Genomic DNA, 18,632 nt, shown 5'->3' with positions numbered 1-18,632 from the left:
TCCTGATCATGAAAAGCGACTGATTTCCAATGCTGGATCATTTCTCTGGTGTCGACATACAGTCTCTGAAAACATTACAGATTAGAAGAAGAACATCATCCTCTAGATACATCTTAGTAATAGGAGCTTGCTGATGTCTTAGCCTCTTGTTTAGTGTGATGAGCTGTAATGAATGTTGTTCATCACCCTTCAAAGTCTCAGCCACATCTTTAGATTTTCCTTTCACATCTGAACTGTGTTGTGACTGGTGTATTGGGGAGTCTTCAATGTCGCCTAGTTGCCAATCCTCAGCCCCTTGGTATCCCGACTGCTTATCCTTATACTGGTATGACTGGTCTGTGTTGGGCTGACTGCCCCTTGTGGCAGCTAATCCACCAAAACCAGATCCTGAAGGCGGATATGGAGGAGATTCATTGTCTTCATCATGTTTATCTGTTGATTCATCATCCCTCTCTTCATCCTTCTCTTCCGCTTTCTCAGAATCCTCATCAAGGTTATTCTGCTTATCAATGTAGCCTAGAATAGCTTGATTTGCCAAAGCACTGTTATATTCAAAAAGCTTATCCTACAAATCACTCTGCATTGTTTCCATGAGTGCCTTCAAATTGTCCATGTTGAAAATGGCATTGCCTTCTAGATTCATAATATTATCCAAGTTATTGTATATGTATCTTTCTGTTAAAGAAGCTTTTACTGCAGTGTGGCTGGTCAGCAATGTGTTGAAATCAACTCTCATCCTCAGCATAGTCTCAAATCTATCAGTAGCTCTCTCAGCCTCTACCTTTTCTTCATTTAACTGCCTCATCTCAAACTCAAGCTTTAACAACTTACTTTCCAATGTCTAAATTGTCATGACTGACTAATTTTCAAGAACACTATGCCATAATGATTGTGCCCCTATATCCTGTTGCAACTTCTCGAATTGCTGCTCACTGTTCCTCAGTTCAGCTTTTGACTTGTTCACTTCATCAGTAGATGTTGAGGCATCCATCATTTGTCCCAAAGCATTGACAATCGTATTCCAGGATGACTAGATAAGCACTAAGAAACCATCCATGACTTTCGTTGGGTCAGAGGCAACTGGCTTGTAAACTGTAACAGGAGCCATATATGGTAATGTGGTAAAGTCAGGTTTGTGCAGAACTAATCGTCCTGTGAGAGGGTGACTCTGTAGCTGTTGTAATCTATCCTTTTTGGTTAAGGCTAAAGCCAAATTCACTGAAAGGGATAGGAACTTTACTAGCTGGACTAGCAGGTGCGGGACCTTTTTCCTTATCAGCATGAACTGCTGACTGCTTAGCATTGGTCTTGTATGGCCGATCTTTTCTAGCACTGGTGTTTGCTAGATTCTGCCCCGCTTGCTGGCTGGTCCCAACAGTAATCTTTACTGGAGGCTGTTCTACCTGGCCAGCTGGCCAATGTAGTTTTTGGTCTCTTGGAACTACCAGCTTCCACCTACGTGGCCTTTCTCTTCTGTCCAGTGAGAGCTAACTGAGTACCTGGAGTTTCTTTATCTGAAGATAAGTCAACATTGTTAGTCGCTGGGATAGGTTTCTTACGCCAAGCCATCCGTACGTGGTCATGAGCATCAGGAAGAGTTTCCCAATAAAGAAACTGCCAGACATACCAGGCTTTAAAAACAGTCTAAGACTTCAACTTGGCAGTCTGCTGAAGCACATTATGCGACAGAATCTGACATATGTTGATTGAAGTTGTGGCATCTAATCTCTTTGCTAGTAACATAGCAAACAATTTTTTTGAGACATATGTGGGATTATTTTTCAAAATCACAGCTTTAGCCACAAACCGATAAGCAACGGGGACGTCCAGACCTGCTACTGGAACCCTTTATGCACTAGCCTTGCAATTTTTCTTGGCTACGTCATCTTCCTTTAGAGATTTACTTATCTATTCTATACTTGCAACAGTCAGCTTTGGCTCATTTGGCATCTTGAAAGCATAAGCAATGTCGTCCGGAGTTGCTAACACTTTCCTACCGTACACTATAGCGTTGCCTTCATCAGCATTGAAGGAATCAAGAACCTGCCTAATGATAGCTGTGTCAAACTCGATTCTTGTGGCTTGCACAACCACATACAAATCCCATAGTCGTAACAATGCTTCTGCTTGCTCGGTAAACACATACCGTTGTATCTTACTATGGGGAATAAGTGGTAGAGAAGCTTTGATAGAGGTGATAAGTGCCGAAGTTTTGTCTATAGTGTCCTGCATCTTCTCCGACGTTTATCTTCTGCCCATACAAGGTGAAGACGATGACTCTGTAGAAGAAGAAGAAGACTTACCCGAATATTCAAATCCGTATCCAGGTGTATTTGGTAAAGGCAGGCAACAATCGACAGTTGCTTCTGATGAAGAAGTTTGTGGTTGTAGTGAAGAGGCTTCGGAGATTGGCGATGGCGAATGCGTAACAGCAGGCAGACGCCGTGTAGGAAACTTATGAGAAAAAATGCCTACTGGCCTTATTGTTATACACCTTCGAGCCATAAAAGCTCCACTACTTACCGTTCCTATAGTTATGTGCACCACCAATGACGTGGCATACATGCATTGGATAATACTCTCCATGTTCCTTGAAATGATTATCTTTTTTTATAGTCAACAATCATGTCGTGAATTCTCTCCCACATGTGAGTATCTTACATTAGGCCATAGGCCTTCATGGTGCAAGCATAGGTGATTGCGTTAGGAGAAAGGCCTTTCCTTCACATTTGGCTAAAATCACCCACAACTTCATTTCCATACCCAAAGCTTCCTTATCATAGCCATGCTGGACATACTTGTAGTCAATACATTCCAAGTGATAAAAGTCGAGAGAGAATTAGCCAAAATGCCACTAAACATGTCATTTTGCCTATGGAAACAGGCCTCCCCTTTGATTTTAGCAGCTCCGACCAGAAAGTAGTACTTGAAAATGGCGCATAGCTTTTTATTTCTTGCATAGTCAGCATGACTAGTACTAAGTAGCTCTTTGCATGCTTCAATGGTCGCATCTTTCAAAAGTTGTGAATAGGTTCTCATAGCCGGTTTTACTATAGGAAAGTTTGTCATTCCCAAAGCGCGACCAATGCATGTAGCCGTCAGTGGGTGCCTTCTTACTTTGGGAAAGAGCTTGAGAACCTCATGCACCATATCCATGGGAATATCAGTAGGCAGATCGGCCTCTGCTAATCCTCACACACCTAACGTATGTAGTTGATCTTTTGATAAAACTTCTTGAAGAGGCGGATTAGGCTACTCCAGATGGAAGTTCAAAGTGAATTTGGTTTGAGTTTTGGAGGAAGGAGGCCGAGGAATTGTATGGCTCAGCACCTAAGTGATGGCCTTCTTCTTTTTGTCTTTCACAGCATCTTCCTATTCATCATCTTCCTGTTGGCTAGAAGACTCTGAGCCGAAGTCACACGCTTTGTAACTCTCATCACTATGATAAGTGGAGGACAGATCAGTGAAGCCATGGTTGGAGGTTTCCACGTCTTCTTCCTCTGCAGAAGTTCGAGATGTTGCAGCGAGTCTCTGTCGAGACAAGGCTTTCTTTATAGCTTGCTTGCTTGTACTAGCCATCGTGAATTGTTCTTGGATTGTGCTTGAATTTACTATTGTGTATCCTCAAAAACTTGCAAAACTGAAAACGTGAGTCGAGATTGTTGAAATAGGCCCTCGCTGAAAAGCGTGAGAAAACAAGGTGAACACTGCAGCGCTGCACTTGATGGGATATGCTCTAGAGGGGCGCTGCAACCTGCAATGTGATGGGATAGACTGTAGGGAGGAAGAGGGTGGGTGATAGATTGTAGGAGGGGCGAGGGGGTGGGGTTAGGGTAGGGGTGATAGAAAAGAGGGGATGAGGGTAGCAGCGAGGGGGATTAGGGTAGGGGCGATGGGGCTTAGGATAGGGACGAGAGGTATTAGATAGGGAGGCGAGAGGGGAAAATTGGGTAGGGACGAGTGGGCGATTTGTTGAGGGGCAAGGGGAATTAGAGGGTAGGGGCGAGGGGGAAATTGGTGAGGGGCGAGGGGGAGATTTATTGGGTAGGGAGAGGGAATTAGAGGGTAGGGGCGAGGGAATTAGAGGCAGGGGCGAGGGGGGGATTGGTGAGGGGCGAGGGAATTAGAGGGTAGGGGCGAGGGAGATATTTGTTGGGTAGGGGCGAGGGGATAAGAGGGTAGGGGCGAGGGAATTGGAGGGTAGGGGTGAGGGGGGATTGGTGAGGGGATAAAAGGGCAGGTGTGAGGGAATTAGACGGTAGTGGTGAAGGCGGATTGGTGAGGGGCAAGGGGGAGATTTTTTGGGCAAGGGCGAGGGAATTAGAGGGTAGGGGTGAGGGGGATTGGTGAGGGGCGAGGGGGAGATTTGTTGGGTAGGGGTGAGGGGATAAGAGGGTAGGGGCGAGGGAATTAGAAGGTAGGGGCGAGGGGATAAGAGGTAGAGAGTAGATAGTAGGTACAAGAGGTAGATAGGGGAGCAAGGGGCGGTTAGGGGGCAAAGGGGCATAATGCACGAGAGAGAGAAAGGAGAAAGGGAGAGAAATGGAGAGATAAAAAGTTGTAATGTTCTGCCAGCTTCCTGCTTCCTTTAACTAGGATATGCTCGATCAGAAAGGTTAGAGAAACCATGCCCAGCTTCGAGCAAACTTGCATGTAAGTGTGTGAGAGAGAGGGGAAGAGCAATGAAAGGAGTATGGAAGCAATGTTGCGAAAGAGATCGCACAAGAAAGGCAAGGAACTAGATGTGTGTGTGTGTGAGAGCTCACCATAAGAGAGAGGGGAAGGGAGATACAGCAGAGCAGGTTTGAACTTGTTAGGAACAATGCCAAAATTCAAAGATCTATCCGATGAGAGTTGAACCTCGGATATTCAACAGATCCATTGAGGACAGAGTGGCAGTAGAAACAAACCGAGCAGTAAAGCTGGATCATAGTAGGACTCCAAAAACCCAATTCTATCAATGAGAGGAGAGAAAAAAGGAGAATTTTCAAGATAACACCGATTACAGCTGAGATGATAACTGATATGAGGAAGACTTGAGAAGAGGGAAAATGGAAAGCCGGAGAGAGGAGAGAGCTGAGAACAGGACAATCATAAGGTTGTTGGTGGGAGGGATAACATAACCAGATTTCTAAAGAGTCAGTTTGCAAGTGAGTGATAGCACTTGATTCTGGATCCATTTACCAATGGCAAGGGAACACCTTCCAGAGTGATTAACTGGACAACCCCCTGTGGCAAAATCTCTTGCACCATGAATGGCCCTTGCCAGGCTAGGACCAGCTTCTTAGCTTTTTAAAGATATTTCACTTGATAGAGTAGCACCAATGTCCCTTGCGTTATTTGCGGCTTTCTGAGATGGCAATCATGCCACGCTTTGCGACGAAGTTGCTCGGCTTGCAGAGCCTGTGAAGCTAACATCCTGCTTTCTTCTAACTTCGAGAGACGAGAGAGGTTTGCGGAAGCAATCCCTGCTGTGACCTGAACCCTTCCCACTCTTGTTGAACCTGAGTTGAACTCATATGGTGCAATTGCTTCTAGACCAAAAGCTGGTTGGAATGGGGTGTGGTTAGTGGTAGCCTTGAAGGAGGCCTGAGCCCAAGAAGTTGAATGCAGGTGAAAATCTTTCTTGAGAAGCGCGATTAGCACTTTCTTAGTGCTCTCGGCTTGCCCATTTGCTCGAGGATAGTAAGAGCAAGATTTGCGATGAAAAATCTTGCAGTTCGTGAGGAGTGTGGAAATCAGATCGTTGACGAAATGACTACCTCGATCACTGGTGATTTCCAAAGGGCACCCAAACCTGCAAAAAATATTTTCATACAAAAATTTTGCGACAGTGGTAGCTGTACAGTCAATGGTAGCCACCACTTTGGCCCACTTTGTTGCATAATCCGTCGCTACCAGCAGATACTTACGATTGCCGAGTTGAGCAGGTGGATTAATTGGACCAACAAAGTCCAAGCCCCATCGCTCAAAGGACAACCACGCCATAGATACCTGTAGAGAGCGATTGGATTGCTTCCTAGGCTTCGGTGCACATCGCTGACAGACATCACAAATCTTGGCATGAGCAATAGCATCCTTGAATAGATATGGCCACCATAAGCCTGTTTGTAAGATTTCTTGCGTCGTGATGTGACTAGGTTAATGGCCACCTGTAGGATCACTGTGTGCATCTTTCAAAATGTGGTCTACTTCATGAGGGAAGACGCACCTGCACAACACACCATCTGGCCCAGATTTGTAGAGATGTCTGCCAATCAAAGAGAAGGGTCTAGACGTCAGCAAGAGTCTTCTTTTTTGCAAGGGAGAAGCATTCTCAGGATATAGGCCAGTAGAGAGCAGATGTAACACATCTCGATACCATTCTGGGGTCATGTCGACCTTAAAGAGATGACTATCCGGAAAGTCATCATCAACCCCAGTATCGGGCTCACCTGTATGTATGTGAGAGAAATGGTCGGCCATGATGTGCCGCCTGCCTGGAATAAGAAATACTTCGAAATCGAATTCCTGGAATATCAGTAGCCACCTCCAGACTCTTCTTGCAAATTGGGGTTTATTGTGAGAGAAATGGTCGGCCATGATGTGCCGCCTGCCTGGAATAAGAAATACTTCGAAATCGAATTCCTGGAATATCAGTAGCCACCTCCAGACTCTTCTTGCAAATTGGGGTTTATTCAGAACATAGCGTAGCCCATGATGATCCGTGATGATAGTGAAGTGAACCCGTAACAAGTAATGACGAAACTTCTGTAAAGAATACACCATAGTCAAACCTTCCCTTTATGTGGTGCTGTAGTTGCGCTCTGCTTTGGCAAGCAGGCAACTTGCATAGTAAACAAGGCGATCCAGGTTGTACTCCTTGCTAGGCTCAGTCAACACAACACCCACAGCCAGTTGACTGGCATCAGTATGCACATGAAAAGGGAGAGACCAATCTGGAGCCACTAGAATAGGTGCTTCAGTGAGGCATTTTTCAAGGTATGCAAATGATTTAGCCTTAGGTTTTGACCATTGGAAGGGTACAGTAGCACTAGTGAGTCGGATCAATGGTTGAGCCACCTGTGCATACATTCGTATAAACCTGTGATGATAGCATGTGTGGCCTACAAAGCTCTGAACACCTTTTGGGTTGATGGGAGGTGGTAACTTCAATATGGCCACTATCTTCTCTGGGTCATATGCTAAACTGCAGAAACCACATGGCCTAGAAGTGTGCCCTCAGTGACCAAAAAATGACATTTGTTAGGATTGAGCTTTAGGCATGCCTCTCTGCACCTGAGGAAGACAGTAGAGAGCTGAGCAAGGTGCTCCTCTAGATTTTCTACTGAGGTTGAACATTGAGCACCTGAGAAGGTCAAAAAATCCTCCATGAAGATGCGAAGATCATCTGTAAGTAAAGGACAAAAGATGAGATGTACTACTCGATTGAAGGAAGGTGGAGTGTTTTTCAATCCAAATGATATTCTAGTGTAGACAAAAATACCCCAGGGAGTCACGAAGGCCGTTTTAATCTAATCACCTGGATGGATGCCCACCTGATTGTATCCACTGAACCCATCCATGAAACTGCACAATACATGCCCTACTACATCTTCTAGCACACGCTCAGTGAAAGGTGTGGGAAAACCATCTGGGATAGTTACCTTGTTCAGATCGCGGTAATCTACGCACATATGAATTTTATTGAACTGCTTCCTAGGCTCTATCACCATGGGTGATAACCACTCAAAGTGCTCCACAGGTACAATGATCCCTGCCTCTTGCATTTTCTCAAGCTCTGACTTGACAGCCTCTCCATAGTTTGGGTTGAGCTTGTAAGCTCGGCCTTTGACAGGCTTAGCCCCTTCAACCAAAGGGATAGTGTGGGCACCCAATTCTAATGGGATCCCTTCCAAATCCTTGTAGGACCAAGCAAAAACATCTTTGAAAGAGTATATAAAAGAAACTTCCTGATCGAGTAATGCAGGATCCTCCCATAAGCAAGCTGCTAAGAGGACGTGTTGAGGGTTGTCAGAGTGGCCAAGGTTGACTTCTTTGGCCGGGTCAGGAGGTGTAACTAGGGAGGGTGCTTCGGAAGATGAAAACTGAGTTGCCTCTTGGAGCTTCGAGACATCATGGGCTGGTGTTTCATCTCTGCATACTCCTCTTGTAACCATCCTGGTGGAAGCTCCTCAAAGGGTAAGTCTTCAGACACAGACATAACAGAGTGCTTTTGAGTGGACGGGGCGTCAGACTCGGGAGATGTTGAAGAGGTGGAACATTGGCGAGCTCATGCAGAGGATATTTCTTCCCCCTTCGGTGATGTGTTATAGGTTCACCAAGGCCGACGGCTTCCATCAGAGAAACACATGAATCATGGTCATGAGGGACTAGAACACTTACTTCTTTGACTGGCACACTTTCTGTTGTAGGGCTTGGGACACTGGTTTCGGCTTGAGGAGCTGGGAGAGAGAGTGTTACAGACACAGGTGAGGCTTGAATAGAGACCACATAGCACGACATCAATGTGGTAGCTTCCAACCACTGCAACAGGTCTTTGTCAAACCCGTGAGGTGGGATGGGCTGCTCAGGGTCGGGGTTGGACTGTACTAACAATGAGCTGTGATGAACCACTACATCCATACCTCCTTCGAATCGAATTGGTTGCATGGGGGAGCCAGGAGTATTTATCCACATGGAGTCGTTTCCACAAATCATGAAGTGCCTTAGTATGCCGCAACCATGGTCTACCAATAAGCAAAGGAAATCCTCCTCTCCACCTGGGGAAGACTGACCATCACAAGATCCAAGCTAAAGGTGAAGTCTTGTACCTTCAGAGGCACATTATCTACTATGCCCACTGGATAGACTGTCCTCTGGTCCGCCAATGTAGCAGTGAATGCAGCAGGGCGAGTGGGTTGCAGACCTAAAGCCAACATAGTAAACTCTAGCATCAGATTGATTCCAGATCCACCATCCACTATGACGCCTGATAATTGATGCCCAAGAATAGACACAGTGAGCCGAGGACTTTTGTAGTCGGTGAGGGGAGCAGCTGGATAAGAAATCATGTAGGAATCTAAGGGCTGCATAGGTAGGTGCCCGCCAGTATGCCCTGCACCAGGATACAGAGACTGGATGATGGAAAGGGTGTCACTTCAAAATTTGCATCAAGTCGAAGCATGTCATACAGTGACACTTGCTGAAAGGTGTTTTTCAAGATAGTCTCTGTTGTAGGCTTCTCTCTTTTGATCAGTGCTTGCCCTGGTATCTTAAGCTTCTGCAAGTCCTCTATTGCTTGCATGAAAGCACCATCAATATCTGATAGAAGAGAGGTAGCTTGGCTCTTGGCACTACCTGCTGGTTTGTCAGCTATTAAGGGAGTTTGACTCATTTGTGTGACTGGAGACAAAAAAGTTGGACTGCCAGGGAGGACTGTAGGGCTTGGGACACTGGTTTCGGCTTGAGGAGCTGGGAGAGAGAGTGTTACAGACACAGGTGAGGCTTGAATAGAGACCACATAGCACGACATCAATATGGTAGCTTCCAACCACTGCAACAGGTCTTCGTCAGACCCGTGAGGTGGGATGGGCTGCTCAGGGTCGGGGTTGGACTGTACTAACAATGAGCTGTGATGAACCACTGCATCCATACCTCCTTCGAATCGAATTGGTTGCATGGGGGAGCCAGGAGTATTTATCCACATGGAGTCGTTTCCCCAAATCATGAAGTGCCTTAGTATGCCACAACCATGGTCTACCAATAAGCAAAGGAAATCCTCCCCTCTACCTGGGGAAGACTGACCATAACAAGATCCAAGCTAAATGTGAAGTCTTGTACCTTCAGAGGCACATTATCTACTATGCCCACTGGATAGACTGTCCTCTGGTCCGCCAATGTAACACTGAATGCAGCAGGGCAAGTGGGTTGCAGACCTAAAGCCAACATAGTAAACTCTGGCATCAGATTGATCCCAGATCCACCATCCACTATGACGTCTGAGAATTGATGCCCAAGAATAGACACAGTGATCCGAGGACTTTTGTAGTTGGGGAGGGGAGCATCTGTATAAGAAATCATGTAGGAATCTAAGGGCTGCATAGGTAGGTGCCCGCCACTATGCCATGCACCAGGATACAGAGACTGGATGATGGAAAGGGTGTCACTTCAAAAATTTGCATCAAGTCGAAGCATGTCGTACAGTGACACTTGCTGAAAGGTGTTTTTCAAGATAGTCTCTATTGTAGGCTTCTCTCTTTTGATCAGTGCTTGCCCTGGTATCTTAAGCTTCTGCAAGTCCTCTATTGCTTGCATGAAAGCACCATCAATATCTGATAGAAGAGAGGTAGGTTGGCCCTTGGCACTACCTGCTGGTTTGTCAGCTATTAAGGGAGTTTGACTCATTTGTGTGACTGGAGATGAAAAAGTTGGACCGCCAGGGAGGCTGAGACCAAGAGCAGTTCTCTGTGCCCATGTGAGCACAACAGCCGGCTCTTCCACCTGCTTCAACCCATCTCAAGAGGCAACTACAAGTGTGGAAGGCGGGGCCTGTGGAATGGTGCTTATTGTGATGAGGTTAATCTTTGGGAATGTAAACTCCTGCTGGTTCTAGCTTGTGCTTGCAGATGTGGATGCACGTTGTTTTTGGCAGTCCCTACTATAGTGGTCCTTATCTTTAGGGCAGTGTAGGCAAGGAGAGGACCCTTCTGGCAACGGACATTTGCTCTGATAATGTCCACTCCCCGCACCTGTAGCACAAAATTGTCCTATTGGAGGGGCGAGGTGGTCTCGGCCCTTGCTGCATGGGGACGGATGCTGACGTGTAGAAGCTTTGAGGAACTGAAGGAGCATTAGCATGATAAAAGCTGGGGGATGCAAAGTTGTTGTGAATACCTTGCATAGGAGGTGTTGTCAGTAGCGGTGGCATCGGGTTTTGACGGCCATAGGGTGAAACCATGTTGAATGCAGGTGGTAGCCCTTGTTGGAGAGAAGGACCTAAACTTTGTTGTATGTTCCGCAATCCCTTGATATAGTAGCAATCCTTGTCTTCATGCCCAGACTTTTCGCAGCAGTGGCAATAAGCCCAAAGGGGACAGACCTATGGAGGGTGTCCTGGAGAGCGACACGAGCTGCACCATACCATAGCCTTAGTCTCCTGCTGAGATCGAAGCTCTTCTAGCTCTCTCTTGATTTGATCCAAAGCCTCAAGATGTGGGGGTTTCTCCGGTCTAAGAGAGATTGATTTCTCCTCTTGAAGAGCGCATTGTCGTTTTAGGGCTTCAAGTTCCCTACGTAAAAAAGTTAACGGATCAGAAAGACTTTCCGAAAACACTAAGGGGGTCTCTACTTGAGGGGAGTTGGTGAACAGCTTCCTAGCTCCCTCTATCCTAGTAGCAGCCGTGACAAACTCCTCCATAGTGGTGTCAGGTCGGAGACTCTCTCGGAGTTTTTGCTGGGAAGTTTTGGGAAGAGCCTTCTTGTTAGCAGCGCGGCTAACAGTTGCACCAAGCAGGGGATATGCTATAGATGTACACAATATTTTCTATTTACATTGTATAAGGTCTTGGGCTTATTTGGGAGTTCCAAAGTTGTATATGCTAGCCAGAAAGCTCAACTTAATCCCATAGTAGGAGGGATTGTGGTGCATGCCTTTATAAGGAACCCTTTTATGCAAAGAGATCATTCTGGAGTGGTCCTTTTGAGAACTCTCTCCCTAGAGTAGGTCTTGATGGCTTAGCCTTTGAGCTTAATGCCCATGCTTAGAAGGCTAGTGCTAATCACATGTAATTAGTGTAATCCTCTCTTAATTAATCTAGTTTTCATTATGTTGTCAATCATGTTTCTCTACTTTTCGTCATTGTTTTGAAGTGTTGATCTTTTCTAATCTAACTCTTACTTATGCTAAGCTACTCCGATTAGTGGAGTCCTTATCTAACTCTCTCGATTAAGTGGAGTGGGCGTACTCGTGATTGAGGGATTAGAGTTGTCCTCTAATGGTATGCTTGTGTGTGTGTAGGTTTAAGAAGCCTTGAGCTTAATTTGATTATGTGTGACTTGATTTGGACACCATGATTGGCATGGTTGGGGTGGCCGACCTGAATGCGATCTTGTGTGCTTAATCGTCAATGCATGTAATTAGAGTTGTGCTTGAGAGACTCCAAGACTAGTGTGTTTCACTTCGTTGCTTGATGTGTGTAGATGATTGCTTGTATTGATGCTTGATGTGCGATTAGCATTAGTTGATTTGGGATGATTTCTATTTGCATTGGAGGATGCACGCTCTTGAATCCTCTCAATCTTTGCATCCGATGACGCTCTCGCACATTCTTTGTGTGATGCCTCCAAGCCCTAGCCGCATCATGCTCTCTCTCTCTCTCTCCGGATTGATAGATTTTGTGGGAGATTGCCTATGCTTTGGCGAGCCTCCAACATTGGCGCCGTTGCCGGGGAACGGGTTGCCTACGCTAGTGGAGTTGAGGCTGCAAAAGATAAGAGTAATTTGATTACCGATTTCTTGTAATTAGGTAGGATTTGATTTGTTTGTAGTGTAATTAGGTTTAATTAGATGTGTATAGAGTCATTTCACCCCAAAAACCCCTAAATTCTCTTTTGATTTTGCTAATTTTTTCACTAACCTTCACTAATTTTGCATCCCATTCATAGGCATCCTATTTGATTACAATTTCATTCCAATTTCATCAAATTAGGCATAAATTCCATCAATTAGGCACACACACCTAATTTTAGCAATGATTTAGCAACTCAATGGGATCAACTTAATCAATCAAAAATTGAACGGAGTAGGTCAATCCACTTACAATTGATTGCTTGCTCGCTTAGTCCTCGCTCCTCGCGTAGACACTCTATTGCACACACATGTGTGCAACTCCGATTCGGTCCAAAATTGATCAAAAAATTGACCAAAATCAACACTCAATCACATGATTAGGCATAGATTAGAGCAATTAAGAGTGATGATCCTCCTCAATTAAGGGGATTTAGCATACATTCCAAATCAAACTTAGTGGTTATGTTAGCACAATTAGCATGAAAATTAGCATGGAATTAGTACAATTAGCACAAAATTGATGCTTGTGGAATGGTAGTTTTGCATAAATTGTGTGTGCAAATCACTAAATTGATGTGTATGTGAGGCTATTCTGGTCATGGAGAAGGCCTAATTGCCAAAATTAGGGCAAGATTTGAATGTGTGTGCCCATTTTAAATAACTTTGATGAGAAGATTTATGGTCAAATTGAACACCTAAATGCTTGTAGATTGATGATTTTGCAAGAAATGTGTGTGCAAACATTAGGAATTGGCCTAATTTCGTTGCTAATTGAGCAGAAAATTGGATTTGTGCACCTAATTTTTGTGTGTGTGCAATGCTAAATTGAGTTAAAATTTGATCAATTATTGATTAAAATTGAGTTAATTTAGCATGTATATACTCATGTATGTGTGATCAAGTGTGCAATTGATGAAATGCAATGAGTGTTTAATGAAATTTTTGCACAAATCGACGGCCTAAATTTAGGTGTGTGTGCTTAATTAATGGCCAATTATGCCTAAATTGTGAATGATTAATTGGTATTTTACCAATTATGATGATTAAATTGGCTAAAGGTTAGTAGATGCACCACAAATTTGACAAAACGGTTGAAGCTGACTGCTCAATCGATGCACAATTGTGGACAAATTGTTTGTATGCCATTGTTATGATTGAAAATTTGTATGAACATGGCAATGTGGTATTGAATTTGGGAATTTTCAAAGATGAAATGAGCAATTTATGTTGCAATGATTAAAATGATGGTCAATGCGTCCAATTATTTTGATTGGTGTGTGCATGCTTTTCTTGCCATAAATTTGGGTCTTTTTCCACCGCATGTGGTGTCTGCAATACAAATTAGAATGGAAGTAGATCATGCTAGCTCATTTCAGGCTTATGTGAGTGAAGATTATGATTGGAATCCATTTTTTGTTTGCACCATTGTAAAATTTTGAGCATTGATATCATGAGAGAAATACACTTGCGAGGATGAATGTGGAGCTCATGTATGAATTTTGATTTTATGCTCCTCGCCAATCCACACACACTCGCACACACTTTGCAAGAATTGCTTGATTAGCTTCTAAACGACGAAACACACACCTTCTTGACACTAGATGCCACAAAAAATCACAAGGCGTGTCGTTTTCTGCCCTGGGACCTGGTCCTATCTTTGCTCGCAGCAACTCCCGCACATGCGTGCGCGTCATAGGCGCCAACAACTCACACACACACACACACTTTCTTCCGGTCGTAGCTCGTGCTCGACATTAGTGGCATTGTCTTGGCGAACCCCAAATTCATGCCCACCACTTGCATACACCCCTCCTTTTGTTGCCTCTGCTCGCGTTAGCCTCGCATGACACTCGCAATCACTGGCTTGGCTCACTGTGATGCCGAATCCAGGCTGGCCTCGCTTCCCCGTTTCCTTGCTTGCACACACACAGCCCGTTTTAACCAGTAGCAGCCCATCGTCAAGTCCCACAATCCGCTCCTGTCATGGCTTCGCTGAGTCTGCAGCCAGCCTACCCATAGTGGGTTGCAGAATCTCTTCCTCTATCAGTCGACCTCACCTGCTGAAGACCTAGGTCCATGCACCCTTTTGTCAGTAGCGCACACACACAGCTTGGCCCATCCCACCTTTAGCTCACAAACCTCCACACACACACATTGCAACCTAAAAAAGTGCAGCCGCAGATGCTCAGCAATCTGCTCGCCGCTGTTTTTGACTTGCAGCTAAAAAACGACCACAAATATATTTCCAACAAAAAAAGGCCTTTTTTTTCCGATTGTGAGAGTACATTGTGCAATAGCGTGCATCAAAACTTGTGCTTGGTATGTGATTATGCATTTTAAATGCTCGTGTTGAATGCAAAAGTTTGGGCTTGGCATTGCTTGATACATTTTTAGTGCTTGAATTGAATGTAAAAAAAACCCTACATAGCACTAAAGTTTGAGCTTCTTGAATAATCAAGAGTGAGCATTAAAAGTTCGGGCTTGCAATTGAGCACGCTTTTAGTGCTTATATTGGATGTTCAAATGCTTAAGAGCACTAATTATTTGAGTTGTTTTTGAAGGGATGTGGCAGGTGTGTACTTCCAAATGATCCAAGAAGGGGTCATCATTGCAAATATTGCAATATTGGGCTACCTAGAGCCATTCCAATTGTTTGGATTAAAGTTGTAATGCTAGCTCATAGCTTGGTCATAAAATGCATTTTTTTTCAATAGATTAAATGTCTCACATTTAGCATTGTGAGCATGCACTACACACATAGCTCTCAATAGAAGCTTTCATGTGTGGCCAATAGGATACCTACTTACCAAGGCCACAGAACATTTGCTTGTATCTAAACCACCATGCATGGAATTGCCCTAAGAACAAGAAGAAAGGGGATGGTCCTAAGTAGGAATGATCAGGACACAAATAGGTCGAAAATAAAACCGATCAGAGCTGTGTCTCGTGGAACGCAGGTGCAGACAGTATGCAAATGTCCTGAGGGATAGTCCAGCCTACCCAGTGTCCCTAGTTTAGATTGTTCAATTGGGTGGACCTGCTCATTGCTGACCTTGCAGTTTCTTTTGAGCGAGCAGAGCACGATAGCAGCGTGGCCTAGCACTAGCCAGTCAGTACATTGTGAGTAGAGGAGTTCAGCTGAGCAATAGAATTGAGTCCTTACTAGTGTTCTTCAACTTTCAATCTTACAAGTGGTGATGTTGTTTTTTCCTATTATTGTCTACAGGTGCTCTCATTTTTTGCATGCCCTCGTCTGCTCAAAGTTGGTCTCAAGGTTTCCATACACAGCTACTCTATAGCAAGGTAGTCTACTACTAGGTACTAAAATTCCATGTCCAATTATTGTCCTTGGTACACTACTTACTGGTTCTAGTCTAGTGCTCGGCCAGGTACTTCTAGTCCTCGTATAGTGCTTTGCACCTTCGATGGGCCACAAAAGCTCATCTTTGATGACCACCTACCTTCCAATGACATCTTTTATGTTTCAAATGTTCCAAAAGGTATGCATACAAACGGACACACACTTCCACCCTCTATGTCTCTCAAGTACTAAGTAAACTTGTTATCTACTGCACAAAGATGTGCTAGCTATGATGAGTATCTATGCTTGCAAACTGGATCCTTAACTAAATGCTAATGGACCTAGTTCACATATTGAGCCCCTAGATCTTAAACCCTGCGATGGACTCGACCTATGTGATTCCGACCCAGCGCTAATAGAAACTCTACCATCTCCTTAGGGTTGAACTTCATGAGCATGTACTCAACCTTCAGAGTTAAGAATTCATCCAATCACTTGTGCAATTCCCAGTATTTCCATGTGTGAAGCCAATGAATCCCATCCTACACAACGAACATTTTCTCCTCCATGTGATTAAGCTCTGGAATGGCTCTAATTTGATCATCGAACGTGACAAACATCACCAACTGCGTGCCATAAATACCACACCTATCGAAAGGTACAAAATCTTGCCCAGGAAAAGCTCTTGGCACAATAATATGTGCCATCATATGTTGATAACCTCTTTCACCTATAGAAGACGTGAGTTTTGCCACACAATTTTTGTTCATTCTAATGGTCAAATTGGCCAAAAGACGACGAAGAGGAAAAGAGTTGATTGTATGGCATAATATGTGCATCAATCCATCCCAATGAAATGTGACTATCAACCACAAATCCAAAGAGATCACTCAATGGATCATTACTGGTATTTGGTGGCTCTATGGTTGTCAAAGTGGTTGCACCCGTCAATGGAACTACGTGTGTAATCATCACCACAAACACAACAATCACAAATGTCACTCAAGGGATAAACCGCTTTTTTGAGTCACAGAAATTCCTTCCTACTGTTAACTCCTTTGGATTGCTTTCTCGTAAGAACTGAATTTTTTTCTTTGGCAATGAAAGTGAGAACAAGGGAGTGAGAATGCGCGAGGTTGACGTAGGCAGAGAGAAAAATTGGGTGAGAGAGAGAGAGAGAGAGAGAGATGGAGTAGGAAGAGGAACAGAAGAATATTGAAACCCAACCTGCTCGCCTCACGGTCTGGCTATTGCCTGCGTCACAACCTGCTCGCCTCACGGTCTTGTTATGGATCAGCTGCAGTGCCTCGCAAGCCTTGTTGCAACTCCTCTATATAAGTTTAAGATAAGCCCTCTTACATCTCCCCTTGCTATACTCGCTGCACTTACATCTTTCTCCTAGTGCACACTCCCTTTCCCTCACGAGCCGGAGATACAGCACCGCTTGCACCTACGATTTTCTCCCTCTCCCTCACGAGCCGGAGTTATCGCTCCTGTTTCAAGAGCCGTATTAAACCTCAACACCCATACCAACAAAAAGCAAACCCCCACCTTATGCTCTACCTCCTTACCTGCACCCTAACACACACAGAGACCTGCCTTACTCACGCTCCCCACTTTTTTCATTTGTTTCTTAACCTTGGCACTTAGTTACCCACCGACCCCCAAAATCTCCACATTCGGACGCCCTACAAACACCCTACTAATTTTGGGTTACCCTCTCTTTTACAATGGATACCAACATCCTGGCTCCACTACAACTGCAAGCCAACCTTGCCTCAAATCTCTCTTCCTTGATGGCTATTGGCCCTTCACTCCCCGGGTTCATTTCGGCTGCCGCATATGCAAGAGCGGAGACTTTGGCTTCTCGCCCGACCACCTCGACTCCAATTTTGACAAACAATAAGGCTGCTACAACCAACCCCTATGAGAGCATCATGAAAGAATTGGAGCGACTTCCGAAGGATTCCTTTGATTTCTCTTCGGTGCTTGCAAAAGAAAGCCACGAACTAAACCATAATGATAACACTCCCTCTTTATTTTCAACTAATCCACTCCAAGCCAGAAAACCCTCAACCCTTCAACATGTTGGCCTACCCTCGATCGACCCCCATACCAAAGAGGAAGTGCTTCCACATCTCAAGCAACCTCGGGACTTTGAGGTGATTATTTCCAACTCTCTAAGAGAATGCAAGAAACTTCATGGTAAAATAGGTAAAGCTAAAGGCTTCCTTAACCACCTAAACGATCTTCTAAGTAATCAAAGAGCACCCAATAGCTTATGTATGAAGCCACCCAAACTATCCCTAGAGGATACACATGCTCAAGCCCTTCTCAATGCTAAGTTTACCTCACTTACCATAAAATATCAGCTAGATTGCACAAAAGCACTTGTATAAGCACAAACCATCCTCATTAATAATCTACAATCCTACCTCGATGGCTATGTTGTTGCACCTTTTAAGGAGCCAAAGCTACACAAAGGTCACCACCAAAGCAAAGGTCACCACCAAAGCAAAGGTCACCACCAAAGGTTACCCTCAGAAAGCTACACAAAGGTCACCACCACCAAACTCTCCTTTGAGAGACAAATTCTGTCAAAAAGTACAATGGATCTTCTATGATCAAAAGTTACTCAAATGCAAGCAGATAATGCTTAACAGTGGAGCCATCAAATCAATGGTGGGACCAGGCACCTGTCCTGTAGTGAATTGAGGACGTCGAGTAACACAGTCATGGCGGTGTGCATCAGTAATACCATCGCAACAAGGAACGTTCTAC

The sequence above is a fragment of the Adiantum capillus-veneris genome, chromosome 25 (assembly GCF_014529385.1).
Source record: "Adiantum capillus-veneris isolate H3 chromosome 25, ASM1452938v2, whole genome shotgun sequence".
In the NCBI taxonomy this organism is placed as follows: Eukaryota; Viridiplantae; Streptophyta; class Polypodiopsida; order Polypodiales; family Pteridaceae; genus Adiantum; species Adiantum capillus-veneris.
The sequence above is the reverse complement of the archived record's forward strand: the minus strand, read 5'-3'. Positions refer to the sequence as shown.